This window comes from Schistocerca gregaria, unplaced genomic scaffold (genome assembly GCF_023897955.1).
Source record: "Schistocerca gregaria isolate iqSchGreg1 unplaced genomic scaffold, iqSchGreg1.2 ptg000229l, whole genome shotgun sequence".
Lineage (NCBI taxonomy): Eukaryota > Metazoa > Arthropoda > Insecta > Orthoptera > Acrididae > Schistocerca > Schistocerca gregaria.
Window position 1 is genome coordinate 1,767,403 of NW_026061748.1, and position 7,098 is coordinate 1,774,500.

The window sequence follows — 7,098 nt, forward strand, 5'->3', positions numbered from 1 at the left end:
CTCTGAGACGGTTACATTTATCGTCTGCAAAGCTATGTCGCGTGCTGCGGTATGCGGTGACACTAAAAGCACCATAGTAGAACACAGAAGAAGCTTCTAAGTTGAAGTAATAGCCAGTAAGAAGTAGTGCAATTCAAGTTTTAACTATCGATTATTCACTTTTTAGCCGGCTTTGGTGGCTTGGACATGACCTAGGAACTTAAGATTTTGCATGAAAGGAGGACTAGCAGCCGCGTTGCACGGGAGAATGTGAAAAGTGTTCATATGTAGTAAAAACATGGGAAATCCGTCCGTTTTCGTCATTTGTTATCGAATCGTCTTAATGCCAGATCGTCACATTGGCCGCTTTTCTCTCTGAGACGGTTACATTTATCGTCTGCAAAGCTATGTCGCGTGCTGCGGTATGCGGAGACACTAAAAGCACCATAGTAGAACACTGAAGAAGCTTCTAAGTTGAAGCAATAGCCAGTAAGAAGTAGTAAAATTGAAGTTTTAGTTGTCGATTATTCACTTTTTAGCCGGCTTTGGTGTCTTGGACATGACCTAGGACCATAAGATTTTGCATTAAAGGAGGACTAAAAGCCGAGTTGCACGGGAGAATGTGAAAAGTGTTCATATGTATTAAAAACCTGAGAAATCCGTCCGTTTTCGTCATTTGTTATCGAATCGTCTTAAAGCCAGATCGTCACATTGGCCACTTTTCTCTCTGAGACGGTTACATTTATCGTCTGCAAAGCTATGTCGCGTGCTGCGGTATGCGGAGACACTAAAAGCTCCATAGTAGAACAGTGAAGAATCTTCTAAGTTGAAGCAATAGCCAGTAAGAAGTAGTAAAATTGAAGTTTTAGTTGACGATTATTCACTTTTTAGCCGGCTTTGTTCTCTTGGACATGACCTAGGACCTTAAGATTTTGCATGAAAGGAGGACTAGCAAACGCGTTGCACGGGAGAATGTGAAAATTGTTCATATGTAGTAAAAACCTGAGAAATCCGTCCGTTTTCGTCATTTGTTTTCGAATCGACTTAAAGCCAGATCGTCACATTGGCCGCTCTCCTCTCTGAAACGGTTACATTTATCGTCTGCAAAGCTATGTCGCGTACTGCAGTATGCGGAAACACTAAAAGCACCATAGTAGAACACAGAGGAAGCTTCTAAATTGAAGTAATAGAGAGTAAGAAGTAGTACAATTCAAGTTTTAGTTGTCGATTATTCACTTTTTGCCGGCTTTGGTGGCTATGACATGACCTCGGACCATAAGATTTTGCATGAAAGGAGGACTAGCGTCCGCGTTGCACGGGAGAAAGTGAAAAGTGTTCATATGTAGTAAAAACCTGAGAAATCCGTCCGTTTTCGTCATTTGTTATCGAATCGACTTAAAGCCAGATCGTCACATTGGCCGCTTTTCTCTCTGAGACGGTTACATTTATCGTCTGCAAAGCTATATCGCGTGCTGCGGTATGCGGAGACACTAAAAGCACCATAGTAGAGCACAGAAGAAGCTTCTAAGTTGAAGTAAAGCCAGTAAGAAGTAGTGCAATTCAAGTTTTAGTTATCGATTATTCACTTTTTAGCCGGCTTTGGTGGCTTGGACATGACCTAGGACCTTAAGATTTTGCATGAAAGGAGGACTAGCAGCCGCGTTGCACGGGAGAATGTGAAAAGTGTTCATATGTAGTAAAAACCTGAGATATCCGTCTGTTTTCGTCATTTGTTATCGAATCGACTTAAGGCCAGATCGTCACATTGGCCCCTCTTCTCTCTGAAACGGTTACATTTATCGTCTGCAAAGCTATGTCGCGTGCTGCGATATGCGGAAACACTAAAAGCACCATAGTAGAACACAGAAAAAGCTTCTAAGTTGAAGTAATAGCCAGTAAGAAGTAGTACAATTCAAGTTTTAGTTGTCGATTATTCACTTTTTAGCCGGCTTTGGTGGCTATGACATGACCTAGGACCATAAGATTTTGCATGAAAGGAGGACTAACAGCCGCGTTGCACGGGAGAATGTGAAAAGTGTTCATATGTAGTAAAAACCTGAGAAATCCGTCCGTTTTCGTCATTTGTTATCGAATCGACTAAAAAGCCAGATCGTCACATTGGCCGCTTTTCTCTCTGAGACGGTTACATTTGTCGTCTGCAAATCTATGTCGCGTGCTGCGGTATGCGGAGACACTAAAAGCACCATAGTAGAACACTGAAGAAGCTTCTAAGTTGAAGCAATTGCCAGTAAGAAGTAGTAAAATTGAAGTTTTAGTTGTCGATTATTCACATTTTAGCCGGCATTGGTAGCTTGGACATGACCTAGGACCTTAAGATTTTGCATGAAAGGAGGACTAGCAGACGCGTTGCACGGGAGAATGTGAAAAGTGTTCATATGTAGTAAAAACCTGAGAAATCCGTCCGTTTTCGTCATTTGTCGTCGAATCGACTTAAAGCCAGAGCGTCACATTGGCCGCTCTACTCTCTGAAACGGTTACATTTATCGTCTGCAAAGCTATGTCGCGTGCTGCAGTATACAGAAACACAAAAAGAACCATAGTAGAACACAGAAGAAGCTTCTAAGTTGAAGTAATAGCCAGTAAGAAGTAGTACAATTCATGTTTTAGTTGTCGATTATTCACTTTTTAGCCGGCTTTGGTGGCTATGACATGACCTAGGACCATAAGATTTTGCATGAAAGGAGGACTAGCGTCCGCGTTGCACGGGAGAAAGTGAAAAGTGTTCATATGTAGTAAAAACCTGAGAAATCCGTCCGTTTTCGTCATTTGTTATCGAATCGACTTAAAGCCAGATCGTCACATTGGCCGCTTTTCTCTCTGAGACGGTTACATTTATCGTCTGCAAAGCTATGTCGCGTGCTGCGGTATGCGGTGACACTAAAAGCACCATAGTAGAACACAGAAGAAGCTTCTAAGTTGAAGTAATAGCCAGTAAGAAGTAGTGCAATTCAAGTTTTAACTATCGATTATTCACTTTTTAGCCGGCTTTGGTGGCTTGGACATGACCTAGGAACTTAAGATTTTGCATGAAAGGAGGACTAGCAGCCGCGTTGCACGGGAGAATGTGAAAATTGTTCATATGTAGTAAAAACCTGAGAAATCCGTCCGTTTTCGTCATTTGTTTTCGAATCGACTTAAAGCCAGATCGTCACATTGGCCGCTCTCCTCTCTGAAACGGTTACATTTATCGTCTGCAAAGCCATGTCGCGTACTGCAGTATGCGGAAACACTAAAAGCACCATAGTAGAACACAGAGGAAGCTTCTAAATTGAAGTAATAGAGAGTAAGAAGTAGTACAATTCAAGTTTTAGTTGTCGATTATTCACTTTTTGCCGGCTTTGGTGGCTATGACATGACCTAGGACCATAAGATTTTGCATGAAAGGAGGACTAGCGTCCGCGTTGCACGGGAGAAAGTGAAAAGTGTTCATATGTAGTAAAAACCTGAGAAATCCGTCCGTTTTCGTCATTTGTTATCGAATCGACTTAAAGCCAGATCGTCACATTGGCCGCTTTTCTCTCTGAGACGGTTACATTTATCGTCTGCAAAGCTATGTCGCGTGCTGCGGTATGCGGAGACACTAAAAGCACCATAGTAGAGCACAGAAGAAGCTTCTAAGTTGAAGTAATAGCCAGTAAGAAGTAGTGCAAATCAAGTTTTAGTTATCGATTATTCACTTTTTAGCCGGCTTTGGTGGCTTGGACATGACCTAGGACCTTAAGATTTTGCATGAAAGGAGGACTAGCAGCCGCGTTGCACGGGAGAATGTGAAAAGTGTTCATATGTAGTAAAAACCTGAGATATCCGTCTGTTTTCGTCATTTGTTATCGAATCGACTTAAGGCCAGATCGACACATTGGCCCCTCTTCTCTCTGAAACGGTTACATTTATCTTCTGCAAAGCTATGTCGCGTGCTGCGATATGCGGAAACACTAAAAGCACCATAGTAGAACACAGAAGAAGCTTCTAAGTTGAAGTAATAGCCAGTAAGAAGTAGTACAATTCAAGTTTTAGTTGTCGATTATTCTCTTTTTAGCCGGCTTTGGTGGCTATGACATGACCTAGGGCCATAAGATTTTGCATGAAAGGAGGACTAACAGCCGCGTTGCTCGGGAGAATGTGAAAAGTGTTCATATGTAGTAAAAACCTGAGAAATCCGTCCTTTTTCGTCATTTGTTATCGAATCGACTTAATGCCAGATCGTCACATTGGCCGCTTTTCTCTCTGAGACGGTTACATTTATCGTCTGCAAATCTATGTCGCGTGCTGCGGTATGCGGAGACACTAAAAGCACCATAGTAGAACACTGAAAAAGCTTCTAAGTTGAAGCAATAGCCAGTAAGAAGTAGTAAAATTGAAGTTTTAGTTGTCGATTATTCACATTTTAGCCGGCATTGGTAGCTTGGACATGACCTAGGACCTTAAGATTTTGCATGAAAGGAGGACTAGCAGACGCGTTGCACGGGAGAATGTGAAAAGTGTTCATATGTAGTAAAAACCTGAGAAATCCGTCCGTTTTCGTCATTTGTCGTCGAATCGACTTAAAGCCAGAGCTTCACATTGGCCGCTCTACTCTCTGATACGGTTACATTTATCGTCTGCAAAGCTATGTCGCGTGCTGCAGTATGCAGAAACACAAAAAGAACCATAGTAGAACACAGAAGAAGCTTCTAAGTTGAAGTAATAGCCAGTAAGAAGTAGTACAATTCATGTTTTAGTTGTCGATTATTCACTTTTTAGCCGGCTTTGGTGGCTATGACATGACCTAGGACCATAAGATTTTGCATGAAAGGAGGACTAGCGTCCGCGTTGCACGGGAGAAAGTGAAAAGTGTTCATATGTAGTAAAAACCTGAGAAATCCGTCCGTTTTCGTCATTTGTTATCGAATCGACTTAAAGCCAGATCGTCACATTGGCCGCTTTTCTCTCTGAGACGGTTACATTTATCGTCTGCAAAGCTATGTCGCGTGCTGCGGTATGCGGTGACACTAAAAGCACCATAGTAGAACACAGAAGAAGCTTCTAAGTTGAAGTAATAGCCAGTAAGAAGTAGTGCAATTCAAGTTTTAACTATCGATTATTCACTTTTTAGCCGGCTTTGGTGGCTTGGACATGACCTAGGAACTTAAGATTTTGCATGAAAGGAGGACTAGCAGCCGCGTTGCACGGGAGAATGTGAAAAGTGTTCATATGTAGTAAAAACCTGAGAAATCCGTCCGTTTTCGTCATTTGTTATCGAATCGACTTAAAGCCAGATCGTCACATTGGCCGCTCTCCTCTCTGAAACGGTTACATTTATCGTCTGCAAAGCTATGTCGCGTACTGCAGTATGCGGAAACACTAAAAGCACCATAGTAGAACACAGAGGAAGCTTCTAAATTGAAGTAATAGAGAGTAAGAAGTAGTACAATTCAAGTTTTAGTTGTCGATTATTCACTTTTTGCCGGCTTTGGTGGCTATGACATGACCTAGGACCATAAGATTTTGCATGAAAGGAGGACTAGCGTCCGCGTTGCACGGGAGAAAGTGAAAAGTGTTCATATGTAGTAAAAACCTGAGAAATCCGTCCGTTTTCGTCATTTGTTATCGAATCGACTTAAAGCCAGATCGTCACATTGGCCGCTTTTCTCTCTGAGACGGTTACATTTATCGTCTGCAAAGCTATGTCGCGTGCTGCGGTATGCGGAGACACTAAAAGCACCATAGTAGAGCACAGAAGAAGCTTCTAAGTTGAAGTAATAGCCAGTAAGAAGTAGTGCAATTCAAGTTTTAGTTATCAATTATTCACTTTTTAGCCGGCTTTGGTGGCTTGGACATGACCTAGGACCTTAAGATTTTGCATGAAAGGAGGACTAGCAGCCGCGTTGCACGGGAGAATGTGAAAAGTGTTCATATGTAGTAAAAACCTGAGATATCCGTCTGTTTTCGTCATATGTTATCGAATCGACTTAAGGCCAGATCGACACATTGGCCCCTCTTCTCTCTGAAACGGTTACATTTATCTTCTGCAAAGCTATGTCGCGTGCTGCGATATGCGGAAACACTAAAAGCACCATAGTAGAACACAGAAGAAGCTTCTAAGTTGAAGTAATAGCCAGTAAGAAGTAGTACAATTCAAGTTTTAGTTGTCGATTATTCTCTTTTTAGCCGGCTTTGGTGGCTATGACATGACCTAGGGCCATAAGATTTTGCATGAAAGGAGGACTAACAGCCGCGTTGCACGGGAGAATGTGAAAAGTGTTCATATGTAGTAAAAACCTGAGAAATCCGTCCTTTTTCGTCATTTGTTATCGAATCGACTTAAAGCCAGATCGTCACATTGGCCGCTTTTCTCTCTGAGACGGTTACATTTATCGTCTGCAAATCTATGTCGCGTGCTGCGGTATGCGGAGACACTAAAAGCACCATAGTAGAACACTGAAAAAGCTTCTAAGTTGAAGCAATAGCCAGTAAGAAGTAGTAAAATTGAAGTTTTAGTTGTCGATATTCACATTTTAGCCGGCATTGGTAGCTTGGACATGACCTAGGACCTTAAGATTTTGCATGAAAGGAGGACTAGCAGACGCGTTGCACGGGAGAATGTGAAAAGTGTTCATATGTAGTAAAAACCTGAGAAATCCGTCCGTTTTCGTCATTTGTCGTCGAATCGACTTAAAGCCAGAGCTTCACATTGGCCGCTCTACTCTCTGATACGGTTACATTTATCGTCTGCAAAGCTATGTCGCGTGCTGCAGTATGCAGAAACACAAAAAGAACCATAGTAGAACACAGAAGAAGCTTCTAAGTTGAAGTAATAGCCAGTAAGAAGTAGTACAATTCATGTTTTAGTTGTCGATTATTCACTTTTTAGCCGGCTTTGGTGGCTATGACATGACCTAGGACCATAAGATTTTGCATGAAAGGAGGACTAGCGTCCGCGTTGCACGGGAGAAAGTGAAAAGTGTTCATATGTAGTAAAAACCTGAGAAATCCGTCCGTTTTCGTCATTTGTTATCGAATCGACTTAAAGCCAGATCGTCACATTGGCCGCTTTTCTCTCTGAGACGGTTACATTTATCGTCTGCAAAGCTATGTCGCGTGCTGCGGTATGCGGTGACA